This window comes from Geotrypetes seraphini, chromosome 2 (genome assembly GCF_902459505.1).
Source record: "Geotrypetes seraphini chromosome 2, aGeoSer1.1, whole genome shotgun sequence".
In the NCBI taxonomy this organism is placed as follows: Eukaryota; Metazoa; Chordata; class Amphibia; order Gymnophiona; family Dermophiidae; genus Geotrypetes; species Geotrypetes seraphini.
In genome coordinates this window covers 93559099-93580702 of record NC_047085.1, presented here as the reverse complement: position 1 = coordinate 93580702, position 21604 = coordinate 93559099, and the positions used below count along the sequence as shown (strand labels likewise).

At 40.2% G+C, this 21604-nt stretch overlaps 1 protein-coding gene across 2 annotated transcripts in view; it reads left to right on the top strand.

Moving 5' to 3' along the window:
- ZFHX4 (zinc finger homeobox 4) overlaps positions 1-21604 on the top strand; it is a 568535-nt gene that overhangs the window by 411088 nt on the left and 135843 nt on the right. The gene's annotated exons all lie outside the window — the stretch shown is intronic.

Below are 21604 nucleotides of genomic sequence, written 5' to 3'. Positions count from 1 at the left end.
ACACAACATATATTTTAACATAGCAGAATAGATATGGCTGCTCTGCAGCACTTTAATAACAGTATTTTAAACTGCCAGTTGATTATGTGTTTGTTTCCCACAAATTGGCAAGCTGATTAATCAATAGCAGTTAATAGTGCTTGTACTGATCAGCATTACCAAGATGTCATTCATCAGTACATTTCAAAATGCAAAGTGTACTTATACGGTTTTTTTCATCTTATGTAATCATTTTTAAAGCCATCCTGTGGAGTTGTCTAAGCAGTGTATTTCAGATCAAAAGAGCATAAGCATGACTTACCTTCCCACATATCTTTTAATTCTGTTTGGTTTCCTATGCATCCCCTCTGTTGATTTGTGCATTCCTACATCTTGCAGCATTATACACTGTGAAGACCTAGTAAGTGAGTTGAAACCCCGATGACGCTAACGAATCCCAGCGCAAATGACTGAATCGATAGGAAACCAGCCACTGCTGTTTAAGTGTATCGATAAATGTACCTTTATTTTCTCTTGAATGGATAAGTGTCGCAGTTAAGAGTCCTATGGATCTCTTAATTGAAAGTTAATTTTAAATCAATAAAGAGAGTCATTTAAATATTGATCAACCCTTTCTACTTGAATTGTTGACAGCTGATTTTTTTTTAAAGCAACAACTTTGTTTAAATGCAATCAATAGCCCACAATCAGTGCATTCCATAAAAAATTGACAGATGTTCCCAAAATGCCTGCTAGGCATAATCTTATCTAATCTATGCACACTTGCAGCACAGATATTTCAGCCCTTTGCATGTGTGTGTAAAATTCTCTGTAATACAGTATATATAATCTCTCCTCTAGTACAAACAAATAACAGATTTCATTAATCCTTGTTGTTGAAGAGACTTGATGTTAAAAAGGTAAATAATCTAAATATTTGAGAGTAGGAGAGGTATTTTTTCCTATTAATTTGATTTTTTTTTTTTCTTTTATTGTTAACAGTGCACTGAAAAAGTCAATGTTATTTTATGCCAAAAACCTATGCGTTAATGCATCATAAATTATTAGGTGTACATTTATCTGTCCAATATTATTTATATTTGATGAAAGAAAACCTCCTTTTTTGTTGTTTCTTTACCAAGTGAAGGGACAGCAGGTGCTTTTATTTATTTTGTTTCACTTAGATATCCATCTTTCTGTGAGTACTAGCAAATAGCCACGCTTTCTGGCTTTTCAATTTAACAAAGAGGGCAGTTGAGTTAAAAGGATACAAATTTCATTTCATGAGATTCATCTTGATTAACCTTATAAAGTAAACCTGACTGCAAGTGGCTTTCAACATACCAGCAAACAGGGGGCTGCTATGACATGACTTCCCACAGCACTCCTACCGCTCTGCCTGTGGCAGCAGACTAGATCCCAAGCTACCACATATAAGAAAAAAAAAGAAAACTGGTCATTTTGAAAATAACATATTACAAATTGCATTTTAGTTTCTTATCCTTTAATTATGATTTCAGGCAGACGTCTTCAACTGTCTTGTGATTTATAGAGTTGTAACTGGATGGTGGAAATTGCATTTTTGTTTTCTCATTGGATTTTCCACAGCGGTGGATGAGGCCCGAATGCGTGTCCATTAGAAAGCAAATGTGTGAGGTGAATTTCCATTAATTGCTTGGTTGGCAGAACATATAAATAGCATAACTTTGCCACAACTTACATTTTTGTTTTCAGTGATGTCATCTAAGTACGAAGTAAAGTGAAATTAAACTCTACAATTATCTTGACAGACATTTGACTGAAAAGTAAAAATATCACTATAATTACATTTCCTTTCAAAATGCAAAGCCAAAAAAACAAATCCTGTAATTTAAAGTTGTTTATGACATTTAATCATTTGAGGCTGAAAATAATAATTTTTTGTCTTTTATTTTATGTTCTAAAACATCAGCTTAAAAAATTCATGGGTGATGGCACAGTTGCGTGGCATAGCCTGTATGCAAAGATGCAATGCAACTCCCACTATTTTTTTTACTATTAATACAGACTCATTGTGCTGCTCTAAAGAACCAGCCTTCTTCAGTCTTGCACTATTGTCCTCAGGCAGCATCTCTTAGCCCATTTTTTCCAGCTTCTGTATTAGAAAAGTGGCATCAAAAGGGAAGATTAAAAAGAAATGGCTGGGTGTCATTAGTTCATATACATAGAGGTTCAGCATGTGAAGATACTGTTTCTAGTGTGAGCCTAAGGATGCCAGTGATAGATCTTATTTGTCTGATAGAGTTGACCAGGGAAATAGAGCTACAGCTGGTTACTTCATTAGGTCCCCTCATTGATTGAACCCTGCTGAAGCGATGCAGCAGGCTCCTCAGATAACTGCTGGTAATAGAACAAAATGAATTCTTATCACAGAGATTGGAAAGGCCATTAACCCTGGCCTCCAATACTTTTCAGAGGTCACAGACAGGAAGCCAAGCGGTGACTGGGAATACTGTTTTCTGTCTAAGTACAGGTCATGTTAGAGGAGGTGTGTGTGACTTTTTTTTTTACCTTTTGGATTCAGTACAGATGCTGTGATTTCCCAGGTAACTGTTAATAATTGGCAGTAAACAGAAGAGAAAATGGGAATATTCATGAATATATAACCATATCTATGAATATCTATGCAAATTTATATCTATCCATCTATCTATATCTTTCTAGAGAGGTATGGATATAGATATGAAAAAATAAATTTACATATCAGTAGACTCCGATAATAAAGCATGTGCTGCTCTGATATTTACTATCAATCCTCCTATAGGTTTAGATAACACTTTTCCATATAAATTGAAAGAATAAATTCTTAAAGGTCTTAAAAATAAGAAAAGAAATGTAATATAATTTGAGATTAATTTTGAAAAATAGTGTTCTTTCTTTTAAAAAATGGGGAATAGAATTGCCTGCCATTGCTGAGAAGCCTATCTCCTGTTTCTTTGTGAGTAAGTGCAGAGCCGTGCTTGCCTTTCACCTGGCTTAGAAGGGTATATATCTAACTAACAGTCCTATAATTTACATTTAATGTAACCTTTCAATTGACCAAGAGCCCACAACCTAAGCCCCCATCTCACAGCTGTGGACTTTCCCACATTTGTCAAGTCAAAACCACTCCAGGATCAGCCAAGTGAAAGCATCCATTTAAAGCCGGAGCTCCACATGACAGTTTCCCTACCCTTGGCAAACCTTGAAATGCAGTGAGCACTGAGGTGCTAAGACCTGGCTACTGCTCAAGGGATAGAACAACACACAATACATAGGGATTCATATACGGAAAGAAATTACTGGCTGCTTTCCACATAAGAAAAATTGCAACACGTCTCCATCATCTTTGATGTCTATAAAGTAAAGCAGAAATGCGTCTGAGCCTTCTTAGCAGTGTGTCAGTGGCTTTTATACTTATGATTTTATGGCAGAATCAGTGGTAGCGCGTGCACTATTCTCTGTTGGAGCCGATCTTCTTCAAGGAGAGAGTTCGTTTACATGTAAATGAGGTCCTGTGGATGGAAAAAACTACCTACTCCATGTCTTGGTGGCCCCACCCATGCATTTGGTTTTGGCTTTCTATGCATAAATAATAACAAGAAGTTATGCTGTCATTGCCTTGACTGAAGCACCAGAAGTGGTTTGGCATAGTGAAAACCAAAGCACTAAAATGAGACAGCTCTGGATAAACTTCCAATTCAGATCCTCAGTCTGATTAAATTGATTTTTTTTTAAATGTTATTTTGAGGGTTTGTGGATTACAGACACAGATGAAAACCAGCAAACATTAAGAATATACCACAACTAAAAATACTTTTAAAAATAACAGAAAATTTGTAGTTTTGTTAACTTATTTTTTAAATCCTTAATTGGATGTGTGCAGTAGAAAGAGCTGTTTTTATTAAAATATGGGTAGTGTGTTAGACTGTAGACTCCATTGAATTCAATATTCTTTTTATTCCAAAATGCAGATATTAAAATCATGATAATAAACTGCACTTCTTAATTAATATTCAGGGTGATCTTTCCTTCCCTGCTGGCATGTATAGACCTTTTTTTCAGCCATCATTTTCACAACAGTACAAGGGACCCCTGAAAAGTTCTTAGCCCAACCAACAAAGTCGGGTCAGTTTCCATCGAGGGCTATGTACTTGGGGCTTCTTTTACTAAGCGGCAGTAGAGCATTTTACTATGAGCCAGCAAGGTAAATGCTCCAACGCTCATTGAATTCCTATGAGCGTTGGTGCATTTACCTCACCAGCCCACAGTAAAATGCTCTAACGCTGCTTAGTAAAAGCCAGCATTAGTGCAGGGATTTTCCACTTTTTTCATTCCATATTTTTTGGATGGAATGAAGAAAAGTGGAAAATCACTGGTATATAGCACCTTGATGGGCTGAGAACTTTTCAGCGGCCCTTTGTAATGTTAGATGGCAGGGAGTGAAATAGCCACCAGAAAAAAAAAAGTTTGTTTTTTTCATATGTGAGCATTAACATAAAAAAAAAAAAAAAAGAAAAGAATTCAAACAATTTTATCCCAAATCTTGGTGAAACAGTGGGAGTAGGCAAACTATTCTCTAAAGAAAAACATTAAATTAAATGCTTGCTTTTGCTTATCTCATTTATCAAGAATGTTAGATGCTGTGGCAGATGTTTCAGTGCATAACACACAAGCATGGAATTTCAGTATATCATACCTGAGGTGAAACCTATCCCTGCAAACAGGAAACTTGTAATTAGTTGCTTTGTGCACTGTGAACCCTAGCAGAACCTCAAGTTCATTCCATAGTGGATAATAAAGGGCTGCTATTTACTCTTTATGTTGTTTTATATTTTAGTTAGTTGATGGGTGTGGAGGGAGGACAAAAAAGGACAGAGAATGCTAGCTAAGACGATATAAAAAAAATGTTAAAAGCTGTACAAGATTTCTCAAGCAGAGTAGCCTAAACAAAAAAGGAGTCTGCTGCATTATTAAGGCATGCTCCAGTTTTGAAACAAATAATCTTCATTCTGGTTTGTTTTGATCTTGATGGACATCAAAGACATGAAATGGTCATCTATTGTTCTCTTTATATCTTTATCTGATTTAACTGTTTAAGTAATAATAATTAGAACTGCAATTTTAATTTTTACAAAGATTCCTGTGGAATAAATGCATTATACTGTCTGAAGTACTGTTCACCATCCAAGAGAGGAAAAAACTGTACCATGCCATTTCTTCATTATTCCATATGGATAGTTCTCTGTGGAATCTCTCTCTTAGATGACTTTGCTGACAACCACATATTGTTAGGATTTTATTATTATTATTGTCTTATTTACTTGTTTTCAAAAAACTCAGACAATGCCACAACTATTCAGCGAACGAGAGATACATCAAATAGAATTCTGCAGTCTGAAATTACTAACGTGCCAGGCTATCCACCTCCCCCTGCTCCTCTGCTTCCATATCTTGGGCTGTACAAGAATAGTCATGCCTCAGAAATTAAGAGGAGAAAAGCATTTTGTCTTATTTTGTGTTCTTACACAGATACCCTAAATCAGAAATCTGGCAAAGACTTTCTGTCAAACAATACACACTGTTGTATAACATGCACTCTAAAGACCTGATTCACTGTTTTCCAATAGATGCTGAATAGGAGAAAGGCCTTAGAAAATCCATCCCTTAGAAGTGTGCTGAATTTTTAATTTAAATGTTTTCTGATCCCTTTAAAGGAAACCCTAAAATTCAGAAAAAAATGATCTTACAATATGAATTTCTCTTACATATTGTGGCTGGCATGTTTGTGGATCTTCTCTTAGAATTCTTTTGTTCCTATTTATCAGCAAACCTTAAGGCTCCTCTTACGAGTGTTTTTAGCGCACAAACTGAATTAACGTGTGCGCTAGCCAAAAAACTACCGCCTGCTGAAGAGGAGGTGGTATTGGCTAGCACATGTGGCATTTTAGCGTGCCCTAACACGCCTTCATAAAATGAGCCCTTAGTGTCACAGCCTCTTGCTTGTGATGTCCAAAAATCTGTTGTTTTAGAATATTAGAAATAATTGTGAGAGGCCTCCAAGGATAAACAATGAAAACAGAAAATTCTCAGACTGAAATCTTGTATCCATTAATATACCATTATTATTATTTTTTAAAATTATATTAAATACTAGCTGATGCCCCGGCGTTGCACGGGTATTAAATTATAGCAATAACACTGTAAATGGATTCAAATAAAGATACTTTATAGTGGTGAATGAAATTATTTGTTTACAGCTTTATAAAAAGTACAATATTCAAATTATAATGTGAAATATTTGACAAAATGAATATAATACAACTAACACAAAACTAGATTATAAACAACATTTTTAGTTTCACCTCCAGGAGCAAGAACATATAAATTCTTGGGTGAAGAGACCCCCAGAACATATCACCCCAGGTAGTGAGGGATCTGCATACCAAGTTTCGTTCAAATCGGTCAAGCCGTTTTTGCGTGATCGCGGCACATACACACATACACACACACATACACACATACATACCTCCGATTTTATATATATAGATAAGCAATATATGTGGTGGGGTATAATCAAAAGAAACGTCTAAGTCCGATTTGGACATATGGTGCTAGATGACCAAAGTTGGAAGTGGTAAAATGTCCATTTTCAAAAAATATGTCTAAAACTTTTTTTAATCGTCTATCTGGACGTCCACACCAATGATCGTCCCGACCGCCAATACATCTATCTTTATACCACATTGTCAACCAAAATTTTGTCCAAGTGACAAACACCCAGAGCAAGACCTTTTGGACGTGGGAGGTGCCAGCATTGTAATGGTCTAGTCACCCAGGCATGACAACAGAGCAGTGGGGTATCTTACAGGTCACTGCTGTAAACTTCATAAAAAGGATACCACATAAACGTCTCACCAGAACTCCCTTATAGGTTATGGTGAGCTCCCCAAACACCCCCCAAATCCACTATACCTACCTGTTTACAACCCCAATAGCCCATTTTTCTGCAGGTGCTACCTATATGGCAGTAAAGTAGGGTTTTGGGAGGTTTTGGGGAGGCGTACATTTTCTGCCATAATTGTAGTGGTTAGAGAGGTTTATGGACCTGGGTCCTCCTCTCTATGATTCACTAGTCCACCATCCAGGCTATTTAAGAGACCTATGTACAGCTCTACTAGGCTATCCTATACTAGGTGCTGATGTTCTGGAGACAGATATGTATGTTTTTATTTTGTTCTTTGTGGGGGTATGAGGGGGTCAGTCAATACTAGGGGAGTTTATATGTGTGTGTGTGTGGGGGGGGGGGGTACTTTGTCTCTGCAGTGGTTATCTGGTCACTTTGGATACCTTTGGGTACTTAGACCTGTTTTTACTTTGTCTAACTCACCTTGTATAAGTTCTGTCCAGGAAGTCTTATGAAACATTAGATTATCCCTGCAGGACGACTAAGTCGAGGTTTGCCCACATCCCGCCCTAACCACTCCTCCAGATATGTCCATTTTAGCTCTGGGCACACAGCGGCATTCAGAGGCCTAAAAAGTCCCTGGATAACCTGACTTTTAGGTCATCCAAGTGCTGACTTGGGCGGGTTTTTAGACGTGTTTAAGTTTTGATTATGAGTCCCATAATATCTAAATAATACTTAAGTGTAACTGCCTAAATCAGCAGTATTCTTGTACAAATTATCTTAGAATCAGACTAGTTCATGCTGAGAAGAAGGAAATATATCTCTTTATGGAAATGCATGGCTTTCTCCAGTGGCGTACCTAGGGTATGTGGCACCCGGGGTCCATCATTTTTTTGACACTCCCCCATGTAAAAAAATATTTTTTGTAATAACCATGAAAAATAAATGGTCATAATAGAAACAGGCACTGAAAATTTTATTTTATTGAACCTCATATATGTAACCATTATTCCAAACATAACATAAATTAGAAGTACATAAGGAGTAGTTGCAGGTGATGCTTGGGACAATTCTGATTGTGTTAGTTCGCTTTTATGTGTTTTTTGAATAGAAGGGTTTTTATTTCTTTTTTGAAGGTTTTGTAGTTTGTGGTCGAGGTCAATAAGTTGTAGAGTTGGGGGTCGAGTGTTAGGAGGCTGTCGAACAGTTTTTTTTCTTTTGACGATTTTGGATGGAGGGTGTGTGAATGGTGCGTGAGTTCTCCTATGTCTGGTTGAGGTGGATTTAATTATTTAGCTGAAGAAATTAGTAACCCCTCCCCCCCATTCCACATACATTAATTCTCTTCCATTTTTGTTCCCATTCTAAAAAACACTGATAAGTTCCTAGAAAAAAAATACATTAAAATAAGAAGTGAAAACAAAGGCCCCTACAGATGAGAACATAACATAAGAATAGCCTAACTGGGTCAGACCAATGGTCCATCATGCCCAGTAGCCCATTCTCATGGTAACCAATCCAGGTCACTAGTACCTGGTCAAAACCCAAAGAGTAGCAACATTCCATGCTACCGATCCAGGGCAAGCATACACTTCCCCCATGTCTTAATAACAGACTATGGACTTTTCCTCCAGGAATTTGTCCAAACCTTTCTTAAAATCAGCAACGCTTTCTGCTTTTACCATAACTTTTACCATAACTTCTGGCCACTTCATTTTTAAGCTTAGATCTTTCCTTCCAAACAGAGACCTTGCTAGATGTCAAATACAGAAAGAACAAGGTAACTTCACAAGGACTTAGCTGTGCAGGAAATGTGAATTTCCTCATATACCCACCAGATAGTGCAAAAATGTGCAAAGGTTTGTTTTTTTCTTTCGATCACTACATAGCCTAATGCCACACAAGCAGCGCTGTTACAAACATATTCTGAAGGTCAATGCTAAGGTTAACAAAGTTTCCTCCCTTGGACAACAAGGAGATACTGACAAACCACTGGAAGAGATCCCAAAACAACTACCCAGGCACAATACCCAAAGACCCACTCAGTGTGTGAACCAGTTGAGTGGAGTGGACTAACTGGTGGGTGGAAATGGGCCCAGAGTTTGCTCAACAGAATTTCCCAGACCACCTCTCAACACATTGACACGCTGCCACCAACACCACCATTAGGAACACCTCACCGGGTAGGCCAGCAATGTTTATAAACTTTATAAAACACATTATTATATTTTCTTATAAAGCACATATTTTAACTGAACTCTCTGACATCCTCAGCCTTGCCATTCATAAAAATAGAAGGAAGAAAAGTTCCCATTTCCTGCTGTCTCATGTCCCGGCCTATATAATATTTTTCTTCTGCAGACCCTTCAAAAGTCTGACCAAATCCTCGTTTCACTTGCATTATAAAGTACTGAGGATGCCATCTCTCCCCAATCCCAGGTCCTAAAGTCTAAGACAGTAGCGCAAACTAGTGCTGCCCGATTCAAGAAAAAAAAAAAAATTTGATTCGATTCAGCCTATTGAATTGGTTTTTCGATTCAACTTTCCTGCCCAATTGGGTGTTTTTTTGTGGGTTTTTTTTTTTTTCAAACATCCTGGTGGGTTTATTTTATAGCTTTTTCACCCCCCTTTGGCTTCTCCTAACCACATTGGCGCTGTGGTGTAAGTAAAATAAAGAAACAAAAAGGACTTTTCCTCTCTCTGTTAAATCCTAGCTCACATTTGCGGTCTAACACCAGGTCTGGCAGGATACACATTTCAAATCTGACATATTGTAATCACAAAACAGAAAATAAAATTAGTTTTTCTATCTTTTGTTGTCTGGTTATTTTTCAAATCTTGTTGGTCCAAGACTCTGGTTGTCTTCTGATAACTTGCTTGCCAGGGTCTCCTTCTTTCATCTTTCTGCATGCTAACCATCCATCTGCCATCTCTGTCCTCCCCGTTTCCCTTCCCTCCCCAGGAGGTCTGGCATCTTTCCTTTTTTCGTCTCCCTCCACATATCCATCTTTTCTTAACTACCCTTTAATCCAGCATCTCTCCCTCCTTCCCCACAATCCCAGGGTCCAACATCTCTCCCTTTCTATTCCCAACTACCCTCCTATCCAGTATCTCTATCCCCCCCTCCACACCATCCCTTGTGTCCAACTTTTCTCCCTTTCTGTTCCTTCCCTCTCTAAAAACCATGGTCCATCATCTCTCTCCCTCTTCTCTATTTTCAGACCCATTATTTCTTCACACCCAAAGTCCTGCATATGCGCGTCTCTTTGAACCCCCCCATTCCCTCCATGTATTTCTACACCAGGGTCCCCCTCCCTGAAGGCCTGTCCCCCCTTAAAGGTCTGCATCCCACCCCTGAAGGCCTGCACCCCTCCGAAGGCCTGCCCCCCCCCTTGAAGGCCTGCTCCCCCCCGAAGGCCTGCCTGCCTGATCCACTTGAAGGCCTATCCCCCCCCTTGAAGGCCTGCACTCCCCGAAGGCCTGTCCCCCCTCCTTGAAGGCCTGTCTCTCCCTTGAAAGCCTGCCTGCCTGTCCCCCCCTTTGAAGGCCTGTCCCTCCCTTGAAAGCCTGCCTGCCTGTTCCCCCTTTGAAGGCCTGTCCCTCCCTTGAAGGCCTGCCTGCCTGTCACCCCCTCCCCCTTGAAGGCCTGCCTGCCTGCCCGCCCACCCCACCCTGAAGGCCTGATGCCCCGACCCACCCCGAAGGACCGCTCGCCCCTCTGGCCTCCCTGCATTACCTACGAAGCAGCCCACAGCGGGATTGCGATGCCAGCAATCCCTGCGCTGCTTCAGAGCTGCTTCCTCCGCCGTGGTCCCGCCCCTCCTCTGATGGAGGAAGCAGCGCCGAAGCAGCGCAGGGATCGCTAGCATCGCGATCCCGCTGCGGGCTGCTTTGTAGGTGGTGCGGGGAGGCCAGGAGGGCGAGTGGTCCTTCTGGGTGGACTGAACGCCAAGGCCGGGAGCACCCCCTCAGGGCTTGCACCCGGGCCGGATTTCCCCCCCCCTTGGTATGCTACTGGCTTTCTCTTTACCTTTACTAATGTGTTAAATTTTGCAGTTAATGCACCTTATTGCAAGAAAAGTTTCAAAGAAGGGTAACTAAAATGATTAAGGGGATGGAACTCCTCTCATATGAGGAAAGGCTTAAGAAGTAAGGACTCTTCAGCTTGGAGATAAGATGGTTAAGGGAAGATATGATAGAGGTCTACACAATTCTGAGTGATGCAGAATGGGTAAAAGTGAATTAATTGTTTATTTTTTCTAAAAATACTAAGACTAAAGGATACTCATAACATAACATACATTTTTATTTATATATCGCAAAAGCCTTTCGGGTCTATGCAGTTTACAAAAAAGGTGTGCCTAACAAGGTCAGTGAGCTACAACGTAACTTAGGAATTAACAAGTTCAGCGAAGAGATACATCTGTATACATCTTAGGAAGGAATTATAAGAATTTAGAGAAAAGATGTGTTTTTAGAAGCTTTCTAAAATGCATGCAAGAGGATGATATTCTAACCATTTGATTCAGTTCTGGAAGTTACATGGTAATACCTTTAAAGCAAATAGGAGGAAACATTTTTTTCACTCAATGAATAGTTAGGTTCTGGAATGCGTTACCTGAGGGTATGGTAACAGTGGTTACAGTGGTTAACATATCTGGATTTTAAAAAGGTTTGGATAAGTTTCTGGTTGAGAAAGAAATCGGGAAAGCCACTGTTGTTCCTGGGATAGGTAGCATAGAATCTTGCTGCTGGAAACAGGATATATAGAAACATAGAAAAATGAAGGCAGATAAAGAATATGGCCTATCTAGTCTACCTAACCACACCATCTACTTTTCCCTACTCTCCCTTAGAGATCCAATGTACTTGTACCAAGCTTTCTTGAATTCAGATAAAACTTTTTGTCTTCATCATCTCCTCCTGGAGGCCACGCCAAGTAAAAGAGTATTTTCTGAGGTTACTTCTGAATCTCACCTTCATCCTCATTCCACAGTTTCCTTTCAATTGAAAGAGACTTGCCTTATGCGCATTTATGCCACGTAGTTATTTAAACATCTCTATCATATATCCCCTCCCCTCTCCTGCCTTTCCATCAGGGTATACATATTGAGATTTTTAAGGTTGTCCTCATATGCCTATGATGAAGACCACCAACCATTTTAGTAGCCCTCCTCTGGACCTGCTCCATCGTGTTGATATCTTTTTGAAAGTGCAGTCTCCAGAATTGTACACAATATTCTAAATGAGGTCTCACCAGAGTCTTATACTGGGGCTTCAATATCTCCTTTTTTCATACTGGCCATCCCTATGCACCCTAGCATCATTCCAGCTTTCCTCATCAACTTTTCAACCTGTTTAGCCACCTTAAGATCATCACCTGAGACCATCGAATCACATACTAACACACCCAAGTCCTACCCTTCTTTCGTGCTTTATTATTGGTCATACTAAAAATGGTGAAGCAAATAATATTTAGCTACATTCACAAAACAAAATACCACAGTAACATCTAAAGTCAGAGAAACAGACTGTTGATATGCTAATTTTCATTTTTTCCATGTGGGTGTTATTATTGGCATAAACATTAATGTATATGGTATACAGATCAATTTCATAAGAACATAAGAATAGCCTTACTGGGTCACACCAATGTCTAGCCCCAAACATCAAGCCCAGTAGCCTGTTCTCACGGTGGCCAATCCAGGTGACTAGTACCTGGCCAAAACCCAAAGAGTAGCAACATTCCATGCTACCGATCCAGGGCAAGCAGAGGCTTCCCCCATGTCTTAATAACAGACTATGGACTTTTCCTCCAAGAATTTGTCCAAACCTTTCTTAAAACCAGCTACATTATCTGCTTTTACTACAACATCTGGCAATGCATTCCAGAGCTTAACTATTCTTACAAAGATATAATACCACTGCAGAGGCAGACCTTGAACCTAAGTGTTGATCTTCATAGCAGAAACATATCAAAATGCTTATTAATAGACACTACTATATTGTGGATTTTGAAATATGTGACCTGGAGGGACATTTTTGAAAGGATGTCTGAGTCTGAGTTTGGACATTTTGGGAAAGACATCCAAAAATCCAGTAGAGAAAATGTCCATTTTCGAAACCAAAAGATGTCTATTATTTTTTAATGACCTAGCTAGATGTTTTGGCCCTTAAGTTCGTCTCTTTTTTGGCCATTTTTGAATGCAAAAATATCTAAATGAAAAACGCACATAAACAAGTTATTGAGACATACAAGCAGCCAGCATTCTTAGCAAACTGTCCACACAGACATCTGAGCAGAGGGGCACTCTAGAGGGTACTGCAGTGAATGTTACATTAACAAGCCCCAGGTACACTTTACCATAACCTGCTTATATTGTACAGTGAGCCCTCTAAAAACCACCCAAAACTTACGCTATAACAATAGCCCTTATGCCTGCAGGTCTCATCTTTATGTAGGTACAGTTTGGTATATAGCTTATTAATTTATATTCCACCTTTATCCAAGGCAGATAACAAAGTAACATATATAATTTTTTAAAAAAGACAAAACATTATACATAAACCAGCAAAATATAAAGAAGTCTAAATGCTGAAGGTTGTGGGTTTTGGAAGGCTCACGATACATTATAAGCAGGTTATGGTGATGTGTTCCTGGGATTTTTTAATGTTACATTCACTGAAGTACCCCCCTAGAGTGCCTCTCTGCTGAACTGTGTCTGTGTGGCCATTTGAAGCTGTAATACAGGCTGGAATGTACTGTTTCTTTCACATCTTTGGGTGGTGGAAGGGAGTCCTTGACCACTGTGAGAGTAAGGGAGGGTCATGCTTTAATCCCTCCAGTGGTCATCTGGTCAGTTTGAGCACCTTTTTGACCATTTTTCATTTTTAAAACAGGTTTAACCCCAAACATCTAAACTGTTGCCTGGATGTAATTAGGAGGTAATTCTATAAGTACAGTGGTACCTTGGATTACGAGCATAATCCGTTCCAGGAGCATGCTCGTAATCCAAAATGCTCGTTTATCAAAGCGAGTTTCCCCATAGGAAATAATGGAAACTCGCTTTGATGCGTTCCCCCCCCCCCCGAGAACCGGCATTGCTCCCCTCAAAGGCCCCCCCCCCCACGATCAGGCACCCCCCCCTGCGATCCGGCACCCCCCCTGCCTCGAACCGGCACCCCCCGCCACGATCCGACCCCCCCCCTCCCAACACGATTGGGCACCCCCCGCCATGATCCGACCCCCCTTGACACGATTGGGTACCCCCACGACACGATCCGACATCCCTCCCCGACACAATTGGGCACCCCCCCCCCACCGCTTCTTACCCTCATCTGGGCACTCTTGAAAATTGGCTTCCTCCTCTGCTGGGCCTTGAGCATCTGAGCATGATACAAGAATAATACAAATATAAATTGTGACCAGTCTTGCAAACAGTATTATTCTATCATCCTGAGACCATTGAATCACAAATATGTAGCCTCTTGCTCCTGGGCTACTTTTTAAAGGGCCCAGTAATTAACAATGAAGAACAAATCCCTCCTTCTCTCCTCATGACATCCCCCGCCCACAAGACTGATTGAAGTAGTTCCTCCTATCCCAAAGCTACTCTTACCAAGTTCTTCCCATAGTCCCTACCAAAAAACAAAACAAAACAAAAAAAACAACAGCAACACAATATTGAAAACTATAAGAGTCTGGCATTACTGAACATATAAGCCTGGACATATACATACAAATGTTTCAAATTATACACTCTGCTTTGCTGAGTATTGGTCTCATCTCTCTCTCAGAATTTGGCAGTGTCACTGAATGTAAAGGTAGATAGGCTGAAATGACATGTAATGCCTCCACCTCCATAATTCATCAACAGATGGCAGCACTGATATGTTACACATGTTCATTTGCTCTTTGAAATGTCTTCCTTCATCTTAGTTGGCAAAAAGTGTCTGTGTGAAGAGGCTCTTTTGTGATTACTTGTGAGCACTCTTCAGTGAGATTTGAGCAACATGCCTTAATAGAATTTCTGATTTTTGAAGGTGTCCCTCCAATTGAAATTCACTGTCACATGCAGATGTTTATTGAATGACTATGTATTGCTGGGCCACAAAATGTAAAAATTATGGACTAGGAAGGGCTGATATGTGTAATCAAAAATTAAGTGGACAACCCAACACAGCACTGGATGAGACTCACATGAGAAAGTTTGACAACCTCAAAAAAGACAATTGGAGGTTCACTCAAAACTTTATATTGCAATCCTGAAAACTTTGAAAGAACAATGGGGAAGAGTTCAGAAGTACAAGAAAGAAATTTTGTTGCAACATGAGAATGAAACATCACAGAGGTGATTGTGAACATAGGTCTCACAGTCTTATCCCATCTGCTATATAGCCCAGCACAATACGATTACCATTTTTTTCCAAAATTGATGGAATACCTATTGGAGCATTTATTCAATTTGAACAAAGAGGTTGAAAGGGTTATAAGCAACTGGTTGAAGAGACAAGATGTGCAGCTTTCAAAAATGTGTCCATTATTGGCAGAATGGTAGTGACTATGCAGAAAAGTAAATACATGTAATAAAAGATTAGGTTTCAAGCATTATTTTCATTTTTTTATTCATTACAATGTCATTTAAACAAAATTATATGGAAGTGGAAACATTGCTTTTCATTTAACCTTCATATAATGCTCTAAACTGGAACAAATTTCTGATCTGAACTTTGATTTTAATGGTTTGATAGTTGAACAAATTGTTCCGCCCTGTAAGTCATCTAGGAGGTAATTCTATAACAGTGTGCCTATCTTTAGGCACTTGAAGGGTGCAAGAAGATACAGACTCTCAGGGCTGAGGTCTGTAGTCCGCATGCCTTGCATGATTAGTATGTAGCCAATCTGCATCAGTAGTTCTCAGAGCTCAGGGTCCATACCCTTGGGATCAATCTCACTCCAGGTCTGACTACAGTGGGCTCGAGTAGCTTGCCCCAGGTTCTGTCCACACTGGGCTTGAACACAGACCTGGCGGTTCCTGTGACTGTTTATACAGGATTGGGTACAACTGTGTTCCCCCCATTTATTTAAACATTTTTTACTCTCTACAACCCTTAGTTCTGTACAAATTACTTGAACAGAGGTATGCTGCTATGCTTCTCCCAGTGGACATTCCTGATGACGGTTGCCAGTCTATTCGTCTGGAGAGCTCATTGTGAGGGATGTCTGCTGCAAGAGCAGTGGTCGTCATCTCAGAGGAGGTGGTCGATCAACCATTTGGAGGTGAGAGCAATATGGTTAGCTCTATGAACCCTGGGAAACACCCTATAAGGAAAAGCAGTTGGAGTCTTCGTAGACAACACGACCAAAGTCACCTATGTAAACAAGCAAGGAGGCATCAAGAGTGCACCGTTGAGCTTGGAAGTTTGCATGCTCTTTTGGTGGGTGGGAGCCCATCTCTTGGCCATCTCGGCGATTCACATAGCTGGGGTGGAGAATGTGCAGGTGGACTTCCTAAGTCAGCAAACCTTGGATCTCGGAAAGTCTTTGAATGCATAGTCAAGCACTGAAGGCATCCGATGTTTGATATCATGGCCTCAGTATCCAACAAAAAGGTGACTCATTTCTGCAGCTGAAGTTACAAATCCGGACGCGCCGGCTCAATGATCTAGTCCAAGCCTGGCCTGCAGAGGAACTCTATACAGTTCCTGTATGTGTTAATGATAGGCAGAGGACTCTGTTGAGTCAGAATGCACACAGATCGAGTGATCCTTGTAGCTCTAGATTGGCCAAAGCAGCCATGGTACGCAGACTTAGTACTGCAGAGAAACAAGGCTCTCAGGCTTCCTTGTCATCTGAATCTTCTCTCATAGGGTCCCATCGCCCTGGAGGATCTGTAGCACTGTGGTCTTATGGCATGGCTTTTGAGTGCGAAACTTTAGGGCATAAAGGCTATTTACCTGAAGTTATTGCCACACTCCTCAGGTCTATGAAGCAGTTCATGTTAGCGGCCTATGAGAAAGACTGAAAGTGTTTTAAGTACTGGTGAAAGTGAAGATGCTTGGACCTGGTGACGGCATCAGTTTTGGTGTTGCATGACTTCTTGCAGGAGGGTCTGAAGAAGAGCCTGGTGGTTGGCTTTCTCAGGGTACAGAAATCCAGACTTTCTTACTTCAGAGTGCAGGTTAGCAAGTGCTCGTTGGTGTCCCATTCGAATATATCCAGATTTTGAAGGGAGCTTTATGTCTTCTCCCTCCAGTGTGACAGCCTTTTCCATCTTGGAACCTTAATCTGGTCCTGTGGGCACTTGCGAAGGCCCCTTATGAGCCTTTGGAGGAGGTGTCCCTGATAGATCTGATGATTAAGACAATTTTCTTAGTGGTTGTGATGTCAGCGAGAAGGGTGTCGGAACTGCAGGCTCTGTCCTTCAGGGATCCCTTTCTTCACATCTCAGAGGCTAGCATCTTGATTCCAATGGTCTCTTCCTTCCTACCGAAGATCGTGTCCAGTTTTCATGTGAATCAGGAAGTGTGACTCCCAGGCTTCATACCTGTATTGAAAGTTCTGGATGTGCAACAAATTTTGATTCATTACTTGGAAGTGATCAACGGGTTCCGACTGCCTGATCACCTCTTCGTGTTTATAAATGCAGCACATCAGGGGAGATTGACATCTAAAGAGATCATATCCAGGTGGAAAGCAGTCCCCAGTGCAGTGGAAGTGGAAAGCAGTCTCCAGTGGCAGTGAAGGCATATTCCACATGCAGTGTCGCAGCATCTTTTGTAATCTAGAGCAGTCTCATCTGCAGAGATTTGCAGTGTGACCACTTGGTCCAATCTCCACACATTCACTAAATTTTATAGGGTGGATGTAGAAGGTGGGCTGGATACCACTTTTGGGTCCTCAGCACTGGCAACAGGCTCATCTGTCCAACCTTAGGAACCGGGGACTGCTCTGATACTTCTGTAGCACAAGAAAGAAAGAATAGGTTCTTACCTTGCTAATCTTCTTGTAAACAGAAATTGTAGACTTGATGCCCACCCTTTCTGATATATACTAGCCTTCTTTCTGTTTCAGACATGCTGCTTAGTCAGATGTCCTGTTTCTATCACCTGCCTGGTAAGGTCAGGAATGAAGAAGAATTCTCTCATTAAAAACAACAGAACTATTGGTGCAGATGGCACACAGGCAGGTGGTTTCTTTTCTTAGAACGTTGTTTGATTTATTTAGTTGTAGTTAATCAGCATTGTTTTTTAATATTTTCATTTAGAGCAGAACAGACTTATGCAGTTTTGGAGAGTTTCCCTACACCCCTCTCTTATGTTTGCACTCTAGGACTCGCTAGAAGATTTGGTACTGACTGAGGGGGTGGAGCTCATCCCAGAATGATGGGAAATGGAGAATGAAAACAAACAGTAGGCTCTCTACAACCCTCTCAATTAATGGAGATTTAATCCAATTGTCAATACTACCATTCCTGTTTACAAGAAAGAAGATTAGCAAGGTAAGAACCTAATCTTTCCATATTCAGACTGGTGCCTGTTTAGCTTTGTGACTAGTTAGGACAGCCTTTTTGCTTTCCTAACTTTAGCCACTTATTTGACAAGTTGGTGGCCTGAATATGGCCACTAACCATAGTAAATGAAATGATGGCAGATAAAGACCCGAATGGTCCATCCAGTCTGCCCAACCATACATGCTCCATAAATTAATTATTTAGTTTAAATAGTCCTTTTTCTTAGATATTTCTGGGCCATAAACCCAGAGCCCTGCCTAGTAGTGTGCTTAGGTTCCATCTACTGGAATCTCCATCAAAGCTCACTCCAGCTCTTCTTAACCATCCCAGCCATCAAAGCTCTCCCCAGTCCGTCCTCAACTGAATGTCCATATATGGGATACAGGCTGTGCAAGCCTGCCCAGTACTGGCCTTAGTTCCTTCAATGTATACCCATTATTTTCTGATTAGAAATCCTCTATGTTCATCCCACGCTTGTTTGAACTGATCATTTTCTTCTCCAGCACTTCCCTCAGGAGAGCATTCTATGCATCAACCACCCTCTCCGTAAAGAATTTCCTAACATTACTCTTGAATCTACCACCCCTTAACCTCAAATTATGCCCTCTAGTTTTACTATTTTCCTTTCTCTGGAATAGATTTTGTTATATATTAATACCTTTCAAGTATTTGAACATCTGAATTATATCTCCTCTGTCCCTCCTTTCCTCTAGGGTATACATATTCAGGGCTTCCAGTCTCACCTCATACATCTTTTGGTACAAACCTCCTACCATTTTTGTCGCCTTTCTCTGGACCGCTTCAAGTCTTTATGTCCTTAGCCAGATATGATCTCCAAAATTGAACACAATACTCCAAATGGGGCCTCACCATCAACCTGTACAGTCCTGGCTAACCTGTTAAGTCCTGGCTCCTACCAAGCTACTGCCTAGTTAAATCGCTTTGAATATCAGGTGGAGGTTTACAATCTAGGAACTCAATTGATAGTGGTAAGGGATCAAGAAAAATAGTGAAGAGAAAAGGGGCTTGTAAGGAATCTTGTGGGACCCCACAGCAGTTAGAATCAGAGAAAGATCCTTTATTAACTACCTGAAAAGTCTAAACTGTAAGATATATAATTAACCACTAGAGAATCAGGCCTTGAATTCCTACTTTCTGAAGTTATGAAACAACAAAGAGTGATCTACAAGGTCGAAAGCTGAAAAGAGATTGAGAGATATTACAATAATGGAATTACATCGATCTAGTGCTGAGCAAATGTCATTATTCAAAGCTGTCAGAATTGTTTCAATGCTGTGTCCTTGTATGAAACTACCTGCTGTGGATGAAATGTTACAGTTTTCTTCAGAAAATGTAATAGCTGTCTTAAGATGAGTTTTTCCAGGATCTTTGAAAAGAATGATAGATTAGCAATTAGGGTCCAGTGGGTCAAGCCTGGGTATTTAAGAATAGGAGTAGTTGTTGCATGTTTCCAAGCTAAACTTTCTTTAAAAAGGGGCAAGAACAAAGATATAAAGATGGAAGCCAGTTTTTGAACAAAATACTTTGGTCAAGGGTCTTTGCAAGTAGATTTTGGGTTAAGAGACAGAATCTGTTTTTCAATGCCTATAATTGGGATACTTGATGGAAAATGGTCCCAAATCATGAATGATACGGTTGTAAAAGGGCTCACGAGGCCAACTGAAATAGGAATGGGGAATGGATGGTCAATTCATGTGAGAGTGACATGAGCCTCTGTATAGGAAAACCTGGGTTGACTGATGGAAAGGCTGGAAGAGTCACCTGGAACATGCTCATTTTTGCTAACCATGAGTGGGTTGAAATATCAGATGGTAATTAAGAGGAGCTACTCTGTGAAAGCATGGGCATTGACAAAACACAGCTCTTAGCTTTCTTGAGCTCCTTATGGTATTTACTGTATTAATTTTTCACTATCTCCAAGAATAAAGTGATGCAATGTTTCTCCTTTGCTTCTGCATGCCTAATTTGTACATAAAAGTTGAAGACAATCAGTATATCAAGGTGAGGAATTGGACTAGAGCCCTTGAGATATTTTAAGGAAGCTACATGGTTAAGAATTATTAAACGTAGAGAGACAAAGACGTGTATTACATGATTCCTGCTCTTTGAAATTAGTATTATTTAAACATGGACAAGGTGGTGTGCATAGGTAAGGGACTGCCACTGAGGTTTTACCAAAGTGATCAAGTAGTAATCAGGAGAGGGGAAACATTTAAAATAAACTGTTTGAAGTGGGCATATTCTAGAAGTTATTTCTAGATCAAGGATATGTCCTGTCACACATGTAGAGAAGATGATGTAATGACAAAGATAGCCTGTGAAAATCCACTGCTTATTCTTAGGATAAACAACATAAAATCTGTTTTATTATTTGGGATCTAGCTAGGTACTTGGGACCTGGGTTAACCACTGTTGGAAACAGGATATTGGGCTTGATGGACCTTCAATCTGCCCCAGTATGGCAATTCTTATGTTCTTAAAGATTTAATTTATGGGGAAAAAAACATAATAGTTCAGGGTCATGGATTATGGAAATGATATTAAAATAATTCATGATAAGAAGAGATCAAGCAAGTTGAAGATCAGATAAGAATAGGAAAAGCTCATCGAGCACAGACATGGTAGATGAAGGAGTTGATAAATTAGAGCTGAATAAAATGCACCTATGCTACCCTGAATTCACAAGACAAGAGCCTCCAAATATTGCATCACTTTAATACTCAAGCTATAGAGAAGAGCAAATCCCTTTCATGCCTGCCTTCTTTAGTAAAAACAAAATAAGTATAGACCAGAGGGCAGGCTTCCTGCAGTAGTGCAGACTCTCCTGATTTCAGCCATGTTTCAGTTAAAGCTAGAATCTGAAGATACTGTTGATGAATAAAATCGTAAATGTGATAGGAATTACAGTACAAAGTGTATATGTTTAGAAACCCTAATTACAATGGCTGGCCAGACACCAAAGTTGTATGCAAGGGTCATACAACTTTGGGAGATCAAAAGAAAACAATGAGGAGATTGAAAGAAAACAATGAGGAAGCCACACAGATTTACATTTAGTGGTCTTAAATGTTTATGGTATTATTAAGTCAGGCAGGCCAATGACAAGGAGTTGGTACCAGATCCTCTTCTCTGTCCCGCTCCTTCCATGCCCCCAATACTATAT